Source organism: Penaeus japonicus, unplaced genomic scaffold (genome assembly GCF_977035675.1).
Source record: "Penaeus japonicus unplaced genomic scaffold, GWHDUDI00000001_assembly GWHDUDI00000032, whole genome shotgun sequence".
Taxonomy (NCBI): domain Eukaryota; kingdom Metazoa; phylum Arthropoda; class Malacostraca; order Decapoda; family Penaeidae; genus Penaeus; species Penaeus japonicus.
Genome location: NW_028234434.1, coordinates 14,206,653 through 14,219,152, shown reverse-complemented (window position 1 = coordinate 14,219,152; position 12,500 = coordinate 14,206,653). Strand labels below are relative to the sequence as shown.

The following is a 12,500-nucleotide window of genomic DNA, read 5'->3' as shown; positions in this document are numbered from 1 at the left end:
CGAGTCGCTGGACTGAATATTGCGGTTACCAAGTGACACTTATAAATAGCTGGTGCCTTGAAGACAGATCGCTCGGGAGAACCCATTTTTATCTAAATGGTCGTCGCATGGTTGGTATTAGGGATGTAATTGGCACTTTGATAATACGGCGTCTGTTTTCTATCCCATCAGAATATAGATTGACTGTTTTACTTGTCAGATTTTTGTTTTATGTTTGTTACAAGAACCCTTAAGAGAAATAACATGATGAATTCGAAATGAAATTTATACTGAATCACCAATGGATGTGTTTATTCTCATAATCGCAAGATATGGATTTGCTGCTGCAATTCTTTATTTTATTTATTTATTTTTGTTTTTAATAATAAGTATTTAGGTGAAAATATACATTAAACAATTTTTCTTTTTCTTCTTTTCTCTCTCCTTCAGTATTTGCTCATGTTCCCTTTTCTCGTTTCCTCCCGTTCTCCTTTATTTTCCTTCTCTCTTTTTTCCCTCGTTCGCCAACCCCCCTCCCCCACAAGCCTCCCCCGCTCAGTAGACCACTGCAGACTATTGCGCCTAGTCCTAAAAACCGGTTTTTAGCGTGAACCATTTGCTTTACGATGGGACCATAAATACTCTTTTTTCTCGTTTTTTTTTTTCTTTTACTTTTTTTTTACGCTCTTCGGGAATGCATCTCCGTCTCCTATGTTTTTTTTCCCTAATGGTTGAGGTCTTCTTTACACTGAAACGCCATCTAAGCTTTTGGATTTTCTTGTAAGGGCTTTTGAATGAAAACCTATGACAGACTCACACACGTACACAAACGTTGTGTGTGTGTGTGTGTTGACTTATCTCGCGGTTACATAATCTAAGATAAACTAAGATACAATTGTGACTGATTAAACAAAGTAGGCTCCTGAAATGCTAAAATACTTCAAACTTTCTAATTATTTCTTCAGCCCTACCGAAATACCTACAGTTCAAATCCGTATACCCGTGTAAGTCACAAAAAAAAAAAAAAAAAAAAAAAAAAAAAGTCAGGAAACGCGACCTTTGTCGTTTACCGAAAAGGGGGAGAAAAAAAGTCCACAGCGCGTTCGAACGCCGTTACGAACACCCACCAAGCAAGTCGGGTCGGCAGAAGTATTCACAAGGGATCGGTGCATTATGGTAAAGGTCATAAACTTTGGGTAATATTTTAGTAAAGTGACGCACGCAGTGTGGTGACGGACATCTGCTTAAAGAGGTTCTCAGACACTTGGGTCGCAGTGCGGAGGACTAGGGAATTTTGGCGGTGGGGGGGAGGGGGTTGAAAAGGAAAGAGAGAGAGAGAGAGAGAGAGAGAGAGAGAGAAAGGAGGAAGAGGGGTAAGGTAAAAGCCAGAGTGAAAGAGGATGGGAGTGGAGAGGAGAAAAGGGCAAAGACGGAGATTGATAGATCGTGGGAGGAAGGAGGGTGAAGCAAAGAAGTAAGAAGCCGACCCAGTCACATATCTTCTTCAAGAAGACACGAGACTGTTCAAAAAAAGGTGTCCAATTAACTCTATATCTTTCACAAACTCTTGCCATGAATATGATGAGAAAGGTTGAGAATTAATCGGACCAAAACCTTGTTGAAATTGTCAATTAAATCTCTCGACACTAAATATCAGGATCAAAGAACCATACCTACTCTTCGCTCAACCCAAACATCATGTACCTTTGTTCTCGTCTCGAATTTTATATTGCATCGCACTGAACCTACGAAGAAGGTGCGTAGAGGAATAGAAGGGAGGAAAAAGGTGGTATGTGTCCCCTTCCCACCTCCTAAGGCTCCCTTTCTTTCGCCCCACCCCCACTCCCATTCCACCCTACCTCCACCCACCACCCCACCTTCTTTTGGCTCAGGTACGTCAAGGGGAAGAGGGAGAGAGGGGGGAGAGGGGGAATGAAGTCCCTCTAAACGTTGCCAATCAGGAAGGGCGACATGTGTTCCCTCCTTCTTTGTCTCCAAAGAACTACGCCGTTCGAGTTTTAGGGGTTGAAGAACTGTGGTCTTATCTCCCCCCCCCCTCTCCCTTATCAGCTGATCGACGAATGAGACGATCTGAAGTAATTTCGTGTCTGACAATGTTTTCCGTCTCCTAAGGATTCCTTTCAACTAATTTACCGGTAGTATCTCTCTTCTTCGTCTTCTTTGTTTATTTTATCTCCTATTCAGCTGTCTTCTATCAATATCAGCCGTAATTCGACGTGAGATCCTAGCATTGTGTGCTCCTGGTTTCCGAACCTCCAATAATGTGCTCTGCTCTCTAATTCTCTCTTAATATAAATTCATGAAGGATTCTAACGAGGCTGATGTGTAGACCGCCTCATAATTTCTCATTTACGGAGCCTCATACTCCGCAACTCGGCTCGGTTGAAACGTGAAATGTTCCTCAATACACTTTGCTAGTGTGTGAAGCTATTCTTTGCGGTTATTATCTCGATTATTTTCCAAGTTAAGAGACAAATAAGTGGCTTTTCAAGGCGTGGATTATAAGAAAGAAAAAAAAAGAAATATAAATAGCACCCAAATCTATACATCTTTTATCATTACGAAGCCAAAACGTTAGAAAAGATATGTGTAGTTAAGTAAAAACTGCTTCCCTGAGCATAATACTTGACGCCCCACAAGTCACTGCCTAAAACACACGTCCGAACAAACGATCGCTTATTTACCACATTTTATTGCATCATATTGTATTTCCTACAAGGGGGGCGCGTGACAAGAGGACCAGGTGGAATCCCGGGCCTGTGTTTATGTCGTAACTCGATCCATAATAACAACACAAGAGTCAATCCCAGCCCTATAATGGAAGTTTCAACGACCAATTAAGCTTGCACTTGGACCTTGAGAGATATACAGGGGTGGGAAGGCGCTGTCGGGGGAGCGAGAGGGGCGGCGTGAGTGGTGCTTTTGTGACTTTGGAAACCGGGAGTTCTTTGGTAATTTCCAAATCGACACCGGAAAGGGAAGGCGAGTTTCGCAAGGGCATTTTCGTCTCTTTTCTGACCGCGGATTTTTTTTTCCTCCGCAAAAGAGATGGAATATAATGACTGTTATTATTCATCCTTACCGCTCTTTGCAGAGCATAATGATCTTCTGCCATAGGCCTAATTTTAGATTTTTTAATGATGACGAATGATTATGGTGGTGGAGCCAGGGACCCGCCCACAACATGGAGGCTGCCAACATTTTGCCTGTGTCCGCATGCCGCCATCGACATCATAAGCAATTACCGTAGGCATTAGTCGCCATCATGACTCGCCGCTGATTGGCTGACGAGCAGGCCTACCTACCGACGCCTTGATTGGCTAACCTCAGAAAAACTCTTAACGACCTGGCGGTAGCGGTAGGCTGAACGACCCCGGAGACGTTCCCACAAGCCTGGTGACAGATCGTTACATGAACGCCACATCTCACTTACGGAAAAGCAGATGTTTGTGATTATAGAGAGCGAGCGAGAAAGAGAGAGCGAGAGAGAGAGAGAGAGAGAGAGAGAGAGAGAGAGAGAGAGAGAGAGAGAGAGAGAGAGAGAGAGAGAGAGAGAGAGAGAGAATGGCGTAGATCTCTTCCAAGGGTAAACCCCCCAGATTTATACCAGGGTCATAAGCCAAATAAACTGCGTCGCGCGTCGGAAACAAAATGTGCCATGGGTTGTTCACCTTACGGGTTGCCGTTGAAATATTGAGCCGCCAGGGAGGGCCTCTTAAAACAGATAATGACAAGAGAGCCGTTGCTGATCGGAATAATTGGGTTGGAGAGGTAGGTGGGAGGGGGCAGGGGGGGTGACCTCCTCTTACCCGACCGTATGTATGCCCAGTCTCCTTCAAGGGCGAGGACCTCTTGCTGGAAGTATGGTTCATCAGACCTTAAGTACCGATTGTGCTTAGCATCATTGTCCTATGGCATCCTACTTCCCCTCCTCCTCCTCATCTCCCTTCTCTCCCCCCCCCCTCCCCCCGCCTTCTCCCCCCTCCCCCCCCTTTTAATTTTTAGCCAGCACATAACGTGTTCTCGTATATCCTAGCCGTGACGTGTAAATGTGAGCGCCTGGAGTTTCACATACATAATTTCCAGCCAATGATTAATGAAGATGTCAAAAGCGAAAGATTTATCTCCCAAGCTATTTCCGTCGCCATCGCGCGGGGCTGAGCTATGGGGCTTTTGTTTTGTGTGTGGACGAAGAACTGGCACGATTTTGTTCTTCGGAATACGAGAAACTTAGTCATGTTCCTCGTTTTTTGTTTTTGTTTTTTGTTTTTGTTTTTTGTTCTGAGGGTCGGGCTCTACCCTCCTATGTCTTCGCTCGCGGTGCAAAGACACTTTTTTTTTAGAGTAGCGGGCTTGTAATTTCTAAAAGCTTCTGAGGGATGCCCTCCCCCCCAAAAAAAAAAAAAAAAAAAAAAGTTTTATTACCTGTCTCAGAAACCGAGTTTCATAAAAAAAAATACAAAAGGGGAAATGAAGAAAAAAAGGTAAAAAGAAAGAGAGAGAAAAAAAAAAGAAAAGAAAAAAAATACCACAACAGCTTAGGTACTCAGAGGTGCACCAGAAAGAGCCTGTCCTCCAGTATAAACATACAAGAATATGTAAAAAAGCTAAGAAATATAAAGAAAGGTAGACCCTCCACGACCGAAGCATAACGTTACAATTAGGATCAATTGTCTATATCCAAGTAAACGTGCCATCAGAATCATGAATACGTAATTAAGGAATGAACTATCAAGAACAAAATTCACCCACATAGAAACCGATGATGGAACAAGGAACACCCTTCCGATCTGACCCCTAATTGTAAACAGAGCTTTGTCATTAAAACACACATCGTTCATGAACGTTAGTATAATCTTAACAATTGCCAGACTCTATAAATAGCAAGAGAGTCCTTCATAGAATAGAGCTTCGACGCAAAGTTACATTTGAAACACTTTAAGAGGCTGTGTCGAGGCGGACTCCATCTCCTGCAGAAAGGCGTCGAGACACAAAAAGAACAATGACGAAGAAGGAGAGGTGAAAGAGCGAAGAACGAGAGAGAGAGAGAGAAACAGAGGGAGAGAGCGAGAGAGAGAGAGAGAGAAACAGAGAGAGAGAGAGAAACAGAGAGAGAGAGAGAGAGAGAGAGAGAGAGAGAAGAGGAAGTAAAAAAGTTACATACCTTGATGATGTATCGACCAGAGTCTGCGCAGAGAGACTTACTTCCTCCTCGTCTCTTAGTCTCTCTCGTCGACCTCCATTGTGTGAGATCTTTATTGCCTTAATCATCTATGTGTATCTACATACCTACATAATTCCAACATACATGTACGTATATGAAAAGAAATGTACAAACACAAACATATATGATCATACACACACACACACATATATGTATATGTGTTTGTATTATATATATATATATATATATATATATATATATATATATATATATATATATATATATATATATATATATATATAAACACAGACCACTGTTAAATGTGCTGAATATGTCTCATTTACATAATAGTGCTAGTATTTTTGCCATTGCTTATTCTTAATTATCTTTACAGTGCTCTGTGCTGTTCCCATGCAAGATGCCGACTTGAAGGATGAAGATATTCCGGAGCGAAAAAAAGAAGAAGAAATGAACGTGATGTGAGGACAGGAGAGAGATAAACAAACTTCAAGAAAAGGGAGGTTTTCAAAGAACACGAGAAGAAGAATTCGATATCGGAGAAGAGAATCAGAAACGACAGTTAATACCACTCTTGTGTCTCGATTGCTAAAAGGGGTCTTATCACCTCGGCTCTTGGTGTGTGTGCCTAGGGGGTGAAGGGGGGTGGGGGGGGGGCGAAGGGGGGCGAGGGGGGGAGGGGTGCGTGAGGGGTCTGCTAAGGTATGTCTTTGTTTATGTGGAGTTGCGTCTAGCTCTGTATCTACGCACTCTTCCGCTTTCCTCTGTTTGAACCCTTATAAATCATAAGCTTTGTAAGAGCGTTAGTCAGGAACACTTGAATGCAATCTCTCACACGATCTTGCCGTTAAATGACATACTGAGGTGTGACAGGCATGACATCCCGTCTAGTATTAGCGGAGAACGTAAATCACTCAAGCCGTTCACAGACTTCAGATCTTGCTGCTCACGACCACGGAAAATCACCCCGATTCAATGGGGTTTCTAACAAATGAGAAGAATGCGTCTAGGCAAAGAAACTCAAGCCGCAGATCGGACACAATGAATCAAGACAAATTACTTCTGTTGAGAAAATAGCTGACAACCGGAACATATAAACCAAGGTGCCTCAGCCTCCTCCCCCCTTTCTTTCTCTTTCTCTCTGTCTCTCTATTTTTATCTACAGATCCATATATATATTTATGTAAACACACATACACACACACACACACACACACACACACACACACACACACACACACACACACAAATACATATGCATATACATATATGCATGAGTGTGTGTGTGACCTTTCCCTCCTTTTTCTGTTTCTAAATCTATTTCTAACACGACACTCACATCGAGACTAAACTAATACCGTGAGACATGTGCCGTTTGTTCCTGTTCGTATTTTTATCACTCTATATCCAGATGTCATTGATGATGTTGCATATACTCCCTTTTCCTGTAGCTTTTAGCCTTGGGCGTTAGTGGCGAGGAGCTCTCCCCCCTCCCCCTCCCTTCTCCTACTACGTCTATACACACATACCTACACGCTTGGATACACACACGCAAACACTCACACACATAAACACACACACGCACACACACACTTAAATACATACGCAGTCACACGCAAAAAAAATGTTGGAATCCTGAAATTTAAAAAGAAAAGTGTATATATATATATAATATATATATATATATATATATATATATATATATATATATATATATACATATATATATATATATATATATATATATATATATATATATATACATATATATATTACAAAGTTCCGCTACGATGGTTTTCACGGCCTTCACAAAAATCAACAATTCCGACACGAAATTGATTTTTTTTTCTTTTGTTACGAATCATTACAGAGCATTTTCCTTGAGAGGCAACAGAGGCCTTCGGAAATAGGCGACAATCTACGATCGTGAATTGGAAGCTTGAGAAATTGGGAAGAGGCGGAATGACAAAAGAGGATGAGGAGGAAGTAGAAAAGGAAGAGGGGGGAGTAGAAAGAAGAGGAGGAGGAAGAAGAAGAAAAAAAAAAAAACAAGAACAGGACGAAGACGAGAGGAGAGGAAGAAAAAGAAGACGAAGAAGAAGAAGAAGAAGAAGAAGAAGATGGTGAGAAGGAAGAGGATGAGAAGGAGGAGGAAGAGAGAGAGGAGAAGAGAAAACGGCGACCGGCAAAATGTCGGGGAGAAGCCAAAACAGGTTTTTGTTAACAGAGACGGGAGTAATTAGTAAACGGAGAGAATTACTGAGGCTCACCATCTGGCGGAAGCCGCTCTAGAATAGGCCATTAATCATAGGAGTGTGATAGGACTTTCCTCTAAGCTGCAGCCTAGGCCGGAATGAGAGGATAGTTACTGACGGACGGCGGATGGGGACCTTGCTTTGACCTCTCTGCCTATGTCGATCTTTCTTTCTCTCTCTCTCCTCTCTCTCTCTTTCTTTCTCTCTCTCTCTCTCTCTCTCTCTCTCTCTCTCTCTCTCTCTCTCTCTCTCTCTCTCTCTCTCTCTCTCTCTCTCTCTCTCTCTCTCTCTCTCTGTTTTGTCTCTCCCCTTATCACTATCTCTATCTATCTTTCTGGATCTCTCCCTATCTCTGTTTAAATGTTCCTTTTAATTAGATTCCTTTGTGTCTCATCATAGTTACACATACCTAAATTTCAGCTTGCTTTTATATCTGCATACCTACCCAAATACCTGTGTATCTATCCATCCATCCACGAATATCTATCTATCTATCTATCCCTACTTCCCTACCTCCACCTATGTACCCACACCCATGAACCAACCCCCAATATTTATCTATATCTATCAGCTCTACCTACCTACCTACCTACCTACCTAACGATCTCTATCTCGCTTTCTATCTATATTAACGACAACATCCATCACAAAGAGGGTACGATCTACACAAAGCACTTCGCTTATGGCCAAAGTAGTTTTGAAGGCACACGTGGCCTCATGATATAGCGTTTGGAATTCGTTTGGACATAAATCAATGCTCGGCTACCGGAGAGACTGTCCTTTGTCTCCCGTTATTTTGATGATTTATATATATATGTATATATATATATATATATATATATATATATATATATATATATATATATATGTATGTATGTATGTATGTATATATATGTATATAATTATGTATAAATATCATATATATATATATATATATATATATATATATATATATATATATATATATATATATTATATATTATGTGTGTACGTGTGTGTGTGTGTGTGTATAGGTGTCTATATGTATGTATATATGTGTGTGTGTGTGTGTGTGTGTGTGTGTGTGTGTACATAATATATATATATATATATATATATATATATATATATATATATATATATATATATATATATATATATATATATAAAATCATTGTCTTATCTTGTTTTTTTTTTGCAGTTGCTTTTCATTTGCATCACAGTTGTATTCATTAACACGCTGATGCCTGGCGTGAAAGACCGGCGCTTCAGCACAAAACTAATCTCTAAAGATAATGCTTTAGTACTCTTAAAACTGGCTGTAACTTTCCGTAAATTAATGGCGTAGTCAATTGCAAGATTTCGATGTGCCTGATGCATGCTCTTCATGGCTCAACACTAAATTGTTCTATTACGTGTCTCTGTATGCGTGTCTGTGTTGCGAGTCTGTGTTGATATATGTGTTATACTTTGTCTGTCTGTCTGTTTGGATCTATCTGTCTCTCTCTCTCTCTTTCTAGAACTGTCCCTCTCTCTCTTTCTCTCTCTCTCTCTCTCTCTTTATCTGTCTATCTATCTATTTATCTATATATCTTTCCCTCTCTTTCTCTCTCTTTCTACCCATTTTATTTCTCTTTTCGGCCATCCTCTTCCTCTCTTTTCCTCTCCTCCCTCTTCCTCTAGAGCTGTCGCGACTATACAAATCCTGAATCTGCATCTCGCCACAGCTTCCCTCTCTCCGCTCCCTCCCCCTTCCCTCCCTTCCCCCCCTTCCCTCCCTTCCCCTTCCCTCCCTTCCTATTTCCTCCCTTCCCCTTTCCTCCCTTCCCCTTTCCTCCCTTCCCCATCCCTTCTCTTCCCTTCCCTCCCCCCATGGACATGTGCAACATTCCCTAAACAACAATAACTAAACTAAATTCCACATATATTCGTTCCAGTATGCATCTACATATTCATTTTCGCTCGGAGGTTGGGATATATAGGGAAAACAGAAAATAAATCCTTCACTTGTCTCAACGTGGAAGCCTTTACCACCCCTCCTCCTCCTCCTACTCCTCCTCCTCCTCCTCCTCCTCCTGCTCCTATCCCCTCTACCTATCCCCTCTCCTCCTCTAACCTCCCCACTGCCGCTCCCCCCCTCCCCCCCAAGCTTTCCCCAAACCCATGGCGCGCCGACCCCCGCCGCTGTGCAATTTATTCCCACCCGGACATGCGTGATCCGAGACTGAAATTCATAGAAAATTATTTCGACTTGGGACAAATAAATCTTTTTAACTCTGGCGCAAAAAAAAAAAAAAAAAAAAAAAAAAATATGAAACGCACTTTTTGAAGTTTTCCAAACACGCGGCAAAATGCGAGGAGAGGAACAGGCGGGAACGGAACGTGTAAGAGCGAACTTTGTCGTTTTATATAAATATATATATTAAAAAATAGGTTTGTTGATAAAAGTTTTCCTTCAACATTTGTGCTCGCTGCTGTGTGGCGTGTGTGCCTGTGTGCGTCTGTGTGTGTGTATACGTGTGTGTGTGTGTGTGTGTGTGTGTGTGTGTGTGTGTGTGTGTGTGTGTGTGTGTGTATGTGTTTCGGCGGCGGTGTGGCATGTACGAGAGAAAAAGTCGGGGGAGGGGGGGAAGGGAGGAGGAGGAGAGGGAGATACGAGGCTAAAAGAATTGAAAAGTTAAAGAGAGAGCGACGAAAAGGTTAGGGGAAAAAAAAGATATATATATATATATAGAGAGAGAAAGCATTCTGGTAAAAAACTAAAAATAAATGGAAAATGACCGAGAGAATATAAAACAAGTGATGCTCTGGTAACAGTGAGGCCGCTGGTCACGTGGTCACCTGAGAGCATTGCCAGATGTTGGTTTGTTTGGATGATCATGAACCGCCGTGTCAACAACTCCATCAAAAGCGACAGTCATTGCGTAAACCAAAGAGAAAGCACTGCAGGCGAACATACCCACAGGCAAATGACACACATGCATGCAGACTCACACAAACACGCACACAGACACAGGCACTCTTTCTCACACCCGCCCACCACACATACACACACACACACACACACACACACACACACACACACACACACACACACACACACACACACACACACACACATATATATATATATATATATATATATATATATATATATATATATATATATATATATATGTATGTACACATTATATATATATATATATATAATATATTATATATATATATATATATATATATATATATTATATATATATATATATATATATATATATATATATATATATATATATATATATTTTATATATATATATATATATATATATATATATACATATATACATACTTCTCATATACACAAACAAACAAACGCACCCATCTACAAACACACCCATTTACAAACACACAAACAAACAAACAAACAAACACACACACACACACAACCACCCGCGCCCACAATCTCCCTCTGTGACAGCTTCATCAAGCCGGCGCCCATGCAACCGGTCGTGAGCAAACCCGTCAGGAGGGACTAACCCGACCCGGAGATAAGGACCGGCTTAATACCGGGTTGCGATGGCGTGTACCTGACGGGTTGGCATACGGAGTGAACACGTATGTGGCCTTTTACGTTTAGTGTCGTGAGTGGTTAGTGGAGAAAGAAGGAGGAGGAGAGGGGGGTGGGGGAGGTTGGAAGGGGTAGGGGGAGGTTGGAAGGGGTGGGGGGAGGTTGAAAGGGTTGGGGGGGAGGTTGAAAGGGGCGGGGGAGGTTGGAAGGGGTGGGGGGAGGTTGAAAGGGGCGGGGGAAGGTTGGAAGGGGTGGGGGAGAGGTTGAAAGGGGTGGGGGGAGGTTGAAGGGGGTGGGGGGAGGTTAGGTTTGGGCTTCTTGTCGGTTGGTTTGGTTTGGTTTAGTTTCGTTTTTTTTTTTTTTTTTTTTTTTTTTTTTTTTTTTGGGGGGGGTCTTGCTTCTGTTTCTTTCTTTTTTTTCTTTTTTGTTAATGTTAATGCGTTTTCTTTAGTTCAAATCTGACCTCATTTTTTAAAAACTTTATTTGAGTTTGCTTTCGGTTGACCCTGGCTTTGATTTCGCACCTTACACCCCCAGCCCCCCCCCCAAAAAAAAAAAACCCCCTAAACCCCCCCCCCACCCCCCCTTTCCCCAACCCCCCCCCCTCTCAAAAAAAAAAAAAAAAAAAAAAATACACAGTCCCAAACGCAGCTAACACGATGAATCACAGCTGGAGAGAGGGAGATATATAAAGCCGTCACGATTGGTAAGGATGAATAAACGCAACGTGAAATACCGCTGACTCATTCTTTACATCATTTCCTTTGTTTCCTCATGATTATCCTTTTCTTCTGAGACCAGTTCGCGCGGCAGACAATGCCAAGTTTCGGTTTTTGAAGTAGGATTTTATATATGCATTATATGTATATATATATATATATATATATATATGTACATATATATATATATATATATATTTATACATATATATATGTATATATGTATATATATATATATATACATATTTATATATTTATACATATATATATGTATATATGTATATATATATATATATATATATATATATATATATATATATATATTTAAATATATATATATAATTCTGCTTGTTTGTGTTCGGAGAGCATAGTTTTATATTATTTGAGAGCATGAGACAAAAAGACAGAAACAGAAAGAGAGAGAGACAGAGACAAAAAGCAGTGACAGAGACTGAGAAAAACAGACAACCAGAAAAAAGACAAACATATAGAGCAAAAGCGAGAGAAACAAAGACAGACAGACACACAGAGAAGAAGAAGAAGAGAGAGAGAGAGATATACTTTACAAAGAAGGAGAGAAAGCGGCAGAAAGGGGAGAGAAGGAGAGCAAGAGCGAGAGATTTTAATCACCGCGGAACCTGCATGCTTCACAACAACAGTCTGTTGATCTTAAAAATTTATTGGCAATTGTATCGGTTCGTGACACTGTACTATATAAACTCCCTGCAGTTGATAAATCTATAAGCGACGACTTGTGAATATCCATAACGTTAACTCCCTCTCTGACAGCCAGTCTATTT

At 41.1% G+C, this 12,500-nt stretch overlaps 1 protein-coding gene across 7 annotated transcripts in view; it reads right to left on the bottom strand.

The window, feature by feature from the left end:
* The window catches only part of LOC122242079 (homeotic protein ultrabithorax), an 865,946-nt gene that overhangs the window by 102,720 nt on the left and 750,726 nt on the right, over positions 1 to 12,500 (bottom strand). The window lies entirely within an intron of this gene.